The 12,377-nt window shown below is 42.0% G+C and overlaps 1 pseudogene across 1 annotated transcript; it reads right to left on the reverse strand.

The window, feature by feature from the left end:
* Positions 1–8,499: 8,499 nt before the first annotated feature.
* LOC308562365 (rab effector Noc2 pseudogene) lies at positions 8,500–9,388 on the reverse strand (annotated as a pseudogene). Its single transcript has one exon. The product of its transcript is annotated as a rab effector Noc2 pseudogene (transcript).
* Between the last annotated feature and the right edge of the window lie 2,989 nt (positions 9,389–12,377).

The raw sequence follows: 12,377 nt of genomic DNA on the forward strand, positions 1-12,377 counted from the left end.
CTTTATAAACTGAGTTGATCATCAGCTAAAAGAGAGTACATTTAAAAAATAATTTACCAGGGACAATCAGTTTTGCTAACCAGAACATGTTTATTGATAATATAGGAATACACATGCATGCACACATACAGAACATTTTAAGGGTGATGTGAGAGCACGAGTTAGATATAGTTCAGGTAGCAACTCCTTGCTCCAATTAAATTTGTTGATCAGCTTTCCATCCAATATACACCCCTTTGTCTTAATGCCTGTGTTACTTTTGGTCTTTCATTCTTCACTGCTCTTCTATATACATAACTCCATTGATAAAATGCCTCACCATCCTCAAAGGTCTAGCTCAGAGATCAGTAAATATTTATTGAAAGGATTTGTTGAATGAATAACAATGCTTTCCTCTGAGTTAAGCTCTCATTTCCCTTCCCTACATGCTTAAAGATTTCACAATCTACACAGAAACTTCATGGGGGAGAGTAACAAAGAATGGTTCCTGAATGTGATACTGATGGGGTTGGAACATCTGTCACTTATTAATCACACAAGTAATTTCACCTGGCTTGGTTGGCTGTGCCATACTTCCCCCATTAAGAATGGTTGCTCAGTCCGGCTGGGCATGGCTCAGTGGCTGAGTATCCACCTAGGATCCAGGAGATAGCAGTTTGATTCCTGGTCAGGGCATATGCCCAGGTTGTGGGCTCTATTCCCAGTCAGAGGCATGCAGGAGGCAGCCAATCAATGACGACTCTCTCATAATTGATGTTTCTATCTCTTTCTCCCTCTCTCTTCCTCTCTCTGAAATCAATAAAGATATATTAAGAAAAAAAAAAATAATGGCTGCTCAGTGGATGGACCTAGAGAGCATTATGCTAAGTGAAATAAGCCAGTCAGAGAAAGGCCAGTACCATATAATTTCACTCATATGTGGAATCTAAGGAACAAAATAAGCTAACATATAAAAAAGAAACAGACATACAGATAGAGAACAGACTGACAGCTGTCAGAGAGAAGGAGGGTTGCAGAGCTGGGGGAAAAAGTGAAGGAATTAAGCAAAAAAGCAAAAAATATTCATAGACACAGACAATAGTATAGTGATTACCAGAGGGAAAGGGGTTGGGGAGGTAGAAGAGGATATAGGGGAGATAAATGGTGATGGAAGGAGACGACTTGGGGTGGTGAACACACAATACACTATATAGATGATGGGCTGTAGAACTGTACACCTGAAACCTATATAATTTTATTAATCAATGTCACCCCAATAAATTCAATTTACAAAAAGGATGGCTGCTCATTTTATTCCCCCATCACCATGAGCCCAGAAGGAACACCTGCCAATTAGAAAAGAATGGGTGATTATACACATTGCGGACACTTGGGAATAATCTTCAGAACTTGTTGACAGGTGAGGAAGAGAAAAGGAAGGAATAAGAAGAGCCACAGTTATTGGGGTGAGGTCTCAGGGAATACAGGAAGGCGGTGCTAAATCTGGGAATGTTCCGGGCTGTGGTACGAAGGGTGGATGAGATCCCGCCTTCCTACAAGGGTGACTGGATAACACCTTTGGGTAAAGACGTATAGAGCTGGATTAGTGGGATGGACGAGATTGATTCTGTAACTCTGATGATAAATTTAGTTTTTGTCTTTGTCTTCGTTTGCTTTCAGTCTTATTTAGACAGGAAGCCCACTGAACCGAAACAGGCATCACCGGCCCACTGTACAGAGCTGAGTGCACTGTCACCGCTGTATAAATTGCTATCTTCTCTGGGATAATAACAATATAGATCATTCCTCGAGTCTGGGATGGCAGATCTCATGTTCATCTATAACATTTTGGACATTCAATTCAGTTGGCATCTTCATATTTAAACACCTTTGCATTTGTAATAATAATAATAATAAAAACTAAAGGTGGCTGGTATATTTTACATTTTGAGACATGGGGTTCAAAAATCCCAAGGAGGATTTTCTCTCCTGTCTCTTTACTTTGTAGTGTATGTATTACATGACGATTTGGTCGATGTGTGTTCCTTCCTTTAACTAATTGGTGGAGTTTAGTCTTCTTTTTGAGGGTGTCCTCTTCTTCCCAAACTTAAATTTTTGAATTCATTGTTGCCTGTGCCATACGTTATGCAAGCACATTAAGAGAAATACTAGAGAAGTTTCTCAAGTTTAAAGAGTTCAGAAACCCCTATAGCACCTTCAAATGATCTGACCACTTGAATTAGATCAAAAAGTAACCCAAATAAAGGAATTTTCATCTCTCTCTGTGTATAAAAGTATTCTTGTGTAGAATAATTGCTCTGTAATTTTCTTCTTTATTTGAGCAATGGCTATCACTTTTGTGAACTACCACAGAAGTTTTAAATCATCAAACATTCTTAGCATATTTCTATATTTATGAAGTCAAAACAATCAGTTTGTCTGTGAGAAGGCCTGTGAATGATGATTTGATAACAAGTAGACAAAGCAACCTCTTATGCTATTTTACTGAATTGAAATCTGATTTCAGTCAAACATGGTGTTTGTACATAAATATGCTGAAATTCCTAGCTGGACAACAAGTCCAAAACTATTCTCTTTAAAACTTTAGACTATATAGAAACCATTTCTGGAGGTATCTACACTTGGCCAAAACAATCGATTTTGAGAAGGAAAAAATGCCCATTACTTTGAATTGTACGTATCAATATATGTATGACATTGATAAGGGAATTGAATGTTGTTGTTTTTTTTCATTTCTCACTTGGCTAAGTAAGTAGTATGTTTAAAATGTCTGTGTATGTTTACTATTTATGTATCTTAAATACAGTCAGGTAGTCTAAAACAAGTAAGCAGTTTGTACCTATTTCTAATACAAACAGCACGGATCTGGGGGAATTAAAGTACAAGCATCTTCCCTGACCTTTGTCATAAAAGTTGAGATGATTTGAGGCAAATCAGAGAAACTACTGTATACATCAGAGTAGAGATAAGATATAAAGTGTTATGACTATAAAATAGGAAACTGGCTTTGGTTTCAAAAATTTTCAGTATGAACTTTTGCAGGTAAAAAACAATAGCTAACTCTCAGTTTATGTTCCACAGTATATATGTTCAACTTCCACTGCAACTCAATTGCTCACCAGAAAAGACACAATTGATGACTTGGTCTGTCTCTGTGTTGTAGTGAAGTTGCAGCTTTATAAAGTGAGAACTGTCATTAGAGATTCTCACCGGGGAGAGTTGCAATACATTAATCTTTGTCAATTTCAATGTTTTCTCTTGCTTTATTGTTATTATAAACCATCTTGTGGAAGGAAAAGTACAGTGGCACCACAGGTTCATCAAACTTGAAGCTAAAGGTTAAATGAATTTCTCAGACTGAGCTCATTCAGAGGGAGAAGGCGCATATCTCCACGGAACACACAGATTCATCTGAATTTACTGGACACCTAGCATATTTGGCAGCTAAGTGTTTGTGATTAGAATATTAAAAGCCATATATTTATTTCTTGAAAATAGCAGGAGACAGTTTATATATACATATATATATACACACACATATATATGTGTGGGGCAAAAGTAGGTTTACAGAGTGGGGCAAAAGTAGGTTTACAGTTGTATGTGACAGTTTATTCTTATTATTTATTATTATTGTACTATTTTTCATAGAAACAACTGTGTGTGTGTGTGTGTATGAGAGAGAGAGAGAGAGAGAGCAGAAGTGAAGACTTTATAACTTCTAATGTAGACTAATTTTTGAGGAAGACTAGTGAAAATTATCATCTCTACTATTCTGCCATGGTGCCTAGAATGCAGACCATTTCAGAAACATGGATTGACAGAATGCCATCCTGGAAGACACCTGCGAGATTCTTTAGTTCAGTTCCCTTTTTCTTCAACCAGAGAAACCAGGTTCCCTGCCAGATTTCATGGATCTGGCTAAAACACACAGTGTGAACTGGAGTCTATCTCTTGGTTTCCAGACCAGCCTTCTTTTTCTTGTTCCTACTAAAGATTTCTACCTTTGACTCTAGAATTGTGAAGATCTCAGGTGCCCACTTAAAAAGGGAGCACTTTGCACTGTTAGTCTTTAAAATTCTTATGTAAAATAAGTTTGCAGATGTTTTCAATTATGACATCTGACTAGCAAACAAGTTCCTGAGGGAAATGGATGTGGAATTGATATCTGGATGATAAGGGTTCTAAAAGGAAGGAGGGGATATTTATTTTTTCTTCCATTCTAAATGCAAGGTGAACAAACTGATTAGTGAAAACCTATGCTTTCAATATGGCACATAACTGTAGTGTGTGTGCTAATTTGTATGCATTTGTGAATTTTCTGGACAATTCAGACGAACAAAGCACTAAAAGTAATTCTTTTAGGTATGTGCATATTATAGAAATCCACTTAGCCTTTAATAGTCCTTTGAGGACAGGTTTCATAATTGTTGCACCCAACTACATGCAAGAAAATCAGGCTCCTGGTTTGGGACAGACTGCCACACAATGGTCTAAGTTTAAATGCTTTAACCTGTCCTGCTGGTTTATTCTCCAAGGTACTTTACTCCCATCCCAATTATTACATTTTGGAATAAAAAATAAATAAATGTACCTTTTCCCAGTTTGATCAGAGTCTCAAAAGACCATGCAAAGGCTGTCTGAGTGGAATAAGCAGAAAAGTCAGTAAGGGACACATGTGAACACAGCATTTGATGCATAAGAATCAAATTAAAATGAACAAATACTACAGGGTGTGAAGCAGTGGTTCTGACTTAACTCAGTTCAAGCTGTCAATGTGTATCAGGCAGGAAAATGGGAAGAAGGAAGATTCCAGGAGAGCACATCTCCTTCTACTTCAGGCTCCTCTGTGGAGTTATCACAAATATCCACCTGAGTACCTCTGTTCTGTGTTCAAAATGAAGGGAACAAACCAACCCTGTAGATTGCAGAATCCTATCCCCACGTTAAATAAAGTGGCAGCTCTTTTTAAAGCTGAACCTTGGCTCTGGGACGTCCCTACTAGGACTTGCCACATCTCCTGTCCAAGAGCCTAAGGATGGCTTTCTGTTGCAGAGGCCACACTCATCAATACCTACTCCTTCCCAAAGACCCAAACATTAAGTTCACTTCCTGTTCCTGCCACTTGCAAGATGCCTAACTTCTTTAAAACAGAGTCACTTTAAGGATTTAAATGAGATAAAAGTAAAATGCTTGGCACAAAAGAGCCTATTAAAGGGCAAAGGGTATATTCTTGTAATAGAGTTATTTCCCTGTTCCACAGAGCTGTTACCACTCTTCATTCCATGTGGCTCCTTTCTGCCCATTCCAGCTCAGAAGGGTGACATACTTTTTTACCTCTTATCTTTTTTGCTGTCTCAAGAAGATGCCCAGAGGCCCTTTTCATGCAAATCCATTTACAGCAATTCCTTTAGGAGAAAGTATCTTGGTAGGCAAAAATTATCAACAAATCTGGGGCCCCAGTGATTTTAAAAGTTCTCAGGACTATTATTATTAGATCTATTACTCTCTGACATCTTTTTTCTTTTTTTTTTAATTTTTGGCATTACTACCATTACTCTTTTGTGATAACAAAGTCATTTTGAATATAAATATGTTTTCAAATTGTTGAACATAATACACAGGATATTTAGTCATGGTCAGGATAGATATTTCTTGAAATATACTGAACTGATTCCATCATTCCTCTTTCTCCATCATCACAGCGGTTTCCTCAAGCATTTGTGGATTCATGACAATCAAGTACTCCTTAAGTTCAACAGAGCAATTCTTTTTCAGTGCAACTTCAAACCAGTAAGCCCACCTCAAGCATTTTCCCTGCTTGATGGGAAAACTTATCTGTTCCTTCGGACTTTGTTGCATCCCTTCCTCACTTCAGACAAAAAGGGCCTGGCCATCTTTCCAGGAGCCAATAAGAAACATGACTGGAGGAAGAAATATCTTTGGAGTGTCACAGGCAATATGCTGACTTTGCAAACTACAGAAGGCTGGGAGTCAGGACTTATAATAGAGTCAGCAGAAAAAATATCGCAGTTAAACTGGAGGACCCCCCTGGCCTCTCCTTCTGAATCAGCTAGTCTTCATATAAATTTTGAGGCTCTAAGGTAAGGGGAGTGGTCCAGGTTGGGTATGTGAAGGGGCAACAAGCAGGATGGCTTCCCAATGGCCCTGAAATTGCCCCGAGTAGGTGGTTGACTGCTCTGCCCATCAGCAACTTCCCTCATTGCAAATAAAGAATCTAAACCGACTTTTTACTTCCTCAAGAGTGCAGCAAAAAGTGAACGTGTTAGCTCTTCACTCGCCTTTATAATCTGCTTTTCACAAGCTCTCCTCTGCTCGGCGGAGTTTGGTGACTGGTTTACCTTTATTTCTTGGCAGCAATCAGCAGGTTTCCCTGCAGCTCAGCAGAGGCGCAAACCTGCTGCCTCCTGACTTTTGAACTGGAGGCCAGACTTTCACGGAGGTCCTAGGGTGAGCTATGCACTCTGTGGGTCCCTGGGAAGATCACAGAACCACAAGATAGCACCAATGGTACAGGGGGTGTTAGCAAGGAGCTGAGAGTTCATGGCTCAGGGAGTCAATACAACACACTTCAAGTTTTTGGGCCTATGCAGACATTGGTATTGCATTAATGAGAGACTAGGATGCTGTGGCTGAGAAAATAAAGCAGAAATCCAAAGATTTGTTGAAGTATATTCTCTTACAACTGATTAATTAGGAGTAGAAAGAACACTCAAATGCGTGAGTTCATATACCTGCAATTATTAACCTTAACTTTATCATAGTCCAGGCAAAAAAATGAGGTCTTATAAAGAACATAGGAAAAAACAAACAAATAAGTCGTTTGAATCCACCTTTAAATTTTAAAAACAACACTCACGGTATTTGAAATTCTACATCTAATTTTGTGTTTAGTTGATGTATATCAATGTGTTTCTTAATTTATGCTCTCCCTGAGCCCTCAGGATAAATGATCAATAACTACAAGGGCAGTGTCTGGTCTTTTCACTTCACGTGACTTGGAACTGAAGTTCTGAGACAGCAACCAGAAAAGAGAAGAGCAAGTGGATGGGGCAGGCGAGGAGCAGGTAGGCCGTGCAGCTATCTAGGGCGCCTGGCTATCTAAGATGCCTTGTGAGCAATTGTCTGCCTTGTTTGCTTCTGTCCAACCAGGAAAGAATACAACCTAATTTACTACTTCCTAGAGAGAGCAACCTAGAGCATGGAAGGGGCTCAGTAAATTCACATTCATTGAATGAATACATATATGAGTAATGTATTTTACTTTTCATAATTGGAAGGACCATCAACAGAGGAGCTGGTCCTCAGCAACATTTTGAATTTCTTGACTTTTGGTAGATCATTGTCCAGATTCCTATTTCTTTTTTTTCTTCCAATACCTAATCTTTATTTTTATTCTGAAGCATTACTTGTACAGAGATGCAATAAGTTTTTTTACCATCTGCCAGTAACAATGGCAAAAAAGCTAATGGTGGGGGCCTGAGAGACTGGAGAGAAGGCCCTTCGAGGATGGGGTGTGGGGGAGGGAGGCACTGGGGGTGGGGAGGAAGATGGGATGGTGCAAACAACACACACACAAACGTGCATTGTCTCTCTCTTCAGAGAAGGATTTTCCAGAAGCATCTGCCCGTGCTCTGAACTAAGTATTTTTCATGCCAAACGGAACCTACTGAAGAGAAGTGAATTAATGGCTTAGGGGAGCCTTAGGCCCCAGCTGGGGATGCGGCTGAAGGCTGCTCTTTAGTGAGTGAATTCTCAGTCTTCACCAGAACCCTTCTCAGCTCCACAGCTGCGGAGAGGCCAAGAGAACCCAGGGAGGCCAACGGGGGTTCCAGGAAACCACAGAGAGCCAGGTGCCAGTAGCAGCTCTTGGGGTCCAGGGAGCGACGGGAGGGTGCTGCTCCCACCTCCCACAGCTACAGCAGAGGGGAAGGGTGGGAGAACCTCTCATCCCACCTGCTCTGGGCCAAGCTCAGCTTTGAAGCGCTGGACTTCTCCCATTAATACAAACGTGGAGAAAGCCCTTCTGGTGCTCTCGGAAACTGCAGTGCATGTGGGGGACCCCACAAGGTGGGTCTGAAGGCCCTCCCAGCCCAACCCAAGAGGAGAGCCAACTTGAAATAAATGTGGGGGTAGACTGAGAGGGGTCAGGAGAGGATAATAAATAAAAGTCATGGCTGAGTGGAATGGCTGGGGGAGGGTGTGTGAGGAGGGCTCCCAGGCGAGAAGGGGTGCAGAAAGGCACTGAGTGGGGGGTAGCAGACTCAGGCCCCCAAACACTGGTTTGTTGAGTCGGCAGTCACATCCAACTGGGTGGGATGTGAGGCCACCAGGACTGGTCAGAAAGGAGCCAGGAAAGGTCTGGCTGCTCTCTCTCTTTCAATCTCTTCCGACTGGAAAGCCTGCTCCATGCATCAGACAGGCCCTTGCCCAAGGCAGGCAGAGGGGCTCATCGGGGCCACGTCAACATCAGGGACTCGCCTAGGTGTGCCTTTTGCTGGGGCCCTTTGGGTCTGGCCAGGGTGGGGTGCCCCTCTGTGGGTCTGCGAAATCTGTCCAGGCCTCCCTGGCCAGGCTGCTCTGGCTCCCTGACAGGTGGCTGGGTAGGTGGGTGAGGTCCATCTTGGGGGACTCCATGATGCCACCTGATTCTCTCCAGGCTTTGTCACCTTTTAGGTCTCTGACCCCAGTGGGTGGGAATCTGTCCTCCAGGCTGGAGGAGCTGAGATCCGAGTTGCTGTCACTATCACTGGAAACCACTCTCCCACGGGCCCACATGTAGACTAGACTGGTCTCACTGTTTCTGGGCTCTTGCTCAGTTGGCCTACAGGCAAAGGTCACAAGTAGGGGTTATCAGCAGGGCCATGGGGGATCTTCAAGGGCAGGGTGTATTTGGGGAACCCTTTGTAGAACCAGGCCCTGGACCTCTTCCAGACCTCTCTCTGCTCTCTGCAGGTCTTACACAGCCAGGGGCTGCTTCTGGCCAGGGCAGGCCTCGGTCCCCCACTTGGTGCAGACTTTCTTCCTGCAGTCTTTGTATAACACCCACGAGCAGCCCAGGTAGCCCAGCACCTCTCCACAGAGCAGACACCGGGAAAGGCCGTTCCCCATCACGTGTGCCTCATGGTGTCCAGCCACTCCACCAGCTGCCCGAACCTCTGCTGCTCCAGGTCACCCAGCCACTTGTCCCTCTGGATGACCTGCAGGATGGCCTCCACCTCAGCCAGGCTGAGGCACTGCTCTTTCTCTGCTTCTCTGTCTGGTAGGTGTGCACAGACCAGCCTGTCTGCAGCTTGGCTCGCAGCGCAAGCTGCCAGTCATTGGGACAAACCCACTGATGGCTCTTGTTGCTGAAGATGGTGTTGGCCATACTTGGAGCACCGGGGGCCAGTGTGGGGAGTCACATCTGCGGGTTGGGCCCAGCTGTCTGGTGCATTCCTGGCTGCCCTCTGGCAGCGGCTGCAGGGCCCAGGCTCCTGCCGCACCTCAAACCGCCTTCTCCCACCTGGAACCTGTTGCCCCCAGATTCCTTTCTGAGTGTTCAGCTTCCCTAATTGTTGTCAGTCATCTTTCAGGGACTTAATCGCTTTACCTGTTTCTTCTCATCTATTATCAAAGTCTGTCCTCTTAAAAAGCTCTGAAATTAGTCTCAGACACCTACTGGGAATGGAAGCCACTTCATTTCTTCTCACATGGTTATTTCTACATTTTATCCTAGGGTTCCCCTATGCGTCTTCCCATGTCCCTACACTGTGGTCTCCAGTATTGCTGGCCTGCAACCTCTATCCTTTGACAGGTCTTGAAGCAATCCTTTCAGAGTCAGGTAATATATTAAAATCAGTAAAACTTGAGAAGATGACTTTGTGCTGATTTCCTTTTTGACTTGTGAAAAAGAAGATCCAGATGTCTCACTGATCTTTTACACACACCTCTATTTCCTGACCAAGCCACCCCTTTCTTGCCTCTTAAGTTTCTAGTCCTGAGGATGGTGTTCCTGCACAAAAACAAAAACAAAAACAAAACACCACCAAAAATAAAAATAAAAAATTCTCCAAACACTGCCACCCAGCACTTCCTCAAATACTACCCAGTTCATCAGAGTAATATTGCAAGTCCAAAACCAAAATCTATTTTGAATCTCTGTTTCTCTTATCTCTTAATTATTCCTCTAGGTCAAGCCACCAACATATCTTGGATGAATTTTACAGTAAGCTCTTCACAGCTTTCTGAGCATTTTCTCTGACCCTCAGTCCATTCTCAGTCTCCAACCAAGAGATCTACAAAACATGAAGCTCTCATGTCACTCATCTCCTGCAGAGCTGTGCTGGTTCAGTCTTTCTCTCCAACATCATATCCTCGCAGTTTTCCATTATTCGCCATGCCCCAGCACTGTGGCTTCCACCATTTCTTACAGCAGAAATAAGCTCTTTCCCAGTCCAAGGCCTTTGCACATGTTCATGAATAAAATGGGGGCACTAGCGTTCTGTTTCTTTACCCGACACCTTTCTTTCTCCTCTCAGATCTCAAGCTACTGTTTTGCATTTCCAGACAAACTTTTCCTGTATCCACTTCTCCTAAACCTCCTTTATTTATTTTCTGTTATTGCTCTGGCTTTCATCACAGCATTTCTCACAAATCATACTTATTTTACTTACCTATTATATGGCTTCCTCACTGGAATGAAAGCTCAATAAACGATGTCTGACTGTTCAGCATTGATACCACCAACACATAACATTGTGACCATCACAGGTCAATGTTCGATAGGTATTTGTCAAACGAAGAAGTGGATAAATAATCTTAAAATCTGGCTTTCTTTTGTGGGTATTCATGCAGGTTCCCCTCATCTGCGCCAATCAATCTTTAGTCTCCTAAACCTAGGTATCTTATTTTATAACTTGGTTCTGGAAGAACCCACCCACTCATCTTTTAATCCAACTGAAACATCTCATTTATAAAATGTGATGATTTTCAACTATTTTTATTTTTTTCTTTCAGTTCTGAATACCTGTATATTTGGCTTGACAAGCAGGTAAAGCATATATACATACATTTATCTTTAATTATATATGTATATTTAATCATATGTATTTAATTATATATAATTATATTATTTAAGGGACATTAGGGTTCCCTGTTTCTCTCAGGTGACACATTGTTTAAAATTACACTTGTAGAGAAAGAATACAACACAAAGGCAACTAATTGCCTTTCCAACATGCTTTTTGTGTCATTTGAGAACACTGGACTCTTTATTTCACAGAAGGTGCAACCAGTATTGTAACATTTTGCCCCAAAGGAAAAGAAGTGTTCAGCCAAGTCACAACTTGTGTTGCTTTTCATTGTCATTAACAAAGCAGACAGATAGGCCACTCACTCTGTGAAGAACGAAGGAAAGAAGAAAGGAAGGAAGGAGGAAGGAAGGGAGGAAGGAAGAAAGGGAAGGGAGAAGAAATGCTATTCTGCTGCCAGGCAACCACTATATCCCCTTCTTGCAACTTTGCTTCCCCTGGGTCCTCAGTTTTTAATTTGACTCCATGGGATTTTGCTCTCAGAGATCACTGAGTTAAATTTCTATGCCTTGGCACCAGGAGGAGCTGAGTTAGAGCATCAGCTGTGCCATTAAAACCAGCTGAGTGGTTTTAGAGAGTTTCATCATCTATAAAATGCTATTACTAATATCTATCTTCTTGGATTATTGTGGCAATTAAATGAGATATTGAATGAGCAGTAATAGCATAAAGACATAAACGTGGTAAACCTTAATCGATATTTATCTGTTTTTATTGATAAACACATTTCAGTGAGGGATCCAACCACCAGAAGAGACTTTAATTACCAAAATAACTGATAACAAATCTTGGGATACCAGGCTCCCCCATGGAATCTTCCTGGGGTGAGGGGTGAGGATCTTTAGGTGATTCCTTTCTTCTCTAGCCCTTTCAAGACTTAGTTATTTCTCAATGCCCCTCTCCCTACATGACTTCAGTCTAACTTCATGAAAGCAATTAAGCCCAAAGCAGAGTTTGTTTTACTTAGCAGGGCATAGATAAAATGTAGTTAATTGGCTCAACTCTTACTTAAGAGGTCACCTGTTTGACTACATGGGTGATCAGAGTTGACTGCCAATCACAGACTGTATGTCTCATTCATGCACTTGGAAATTCTTACTGGGATGGTAGAGAAGTTTTGCCCCAAAGCAGGAGACCATGTATACAAATGTTTATGGCTGATGACCCCAATTCATGCTCTTGCTTTCCTATACTTTTTTGAGCGGGGATAGAATAAGAATGTCAGCGCAGAATGATCCATGCTGCCATTCATTTATAGTACTTAATTAAGTGCCCTATCCTTGTACT

The sequence above is a fragment of the Miniopterus schreibersii genome (genome assembly GCF_964146895.1).
Source record: "Miniopterus schreibersii genome assembly, chromosome: 10".
In the NCBI taxonomy this organism is placed as follows: domain Eukaryota; kingdom Metazoa; phylum Chordata; class Mammalia; order Chiroptera; family Miniopteridae; genus Miniopterus; species Miniopterus schreibersii.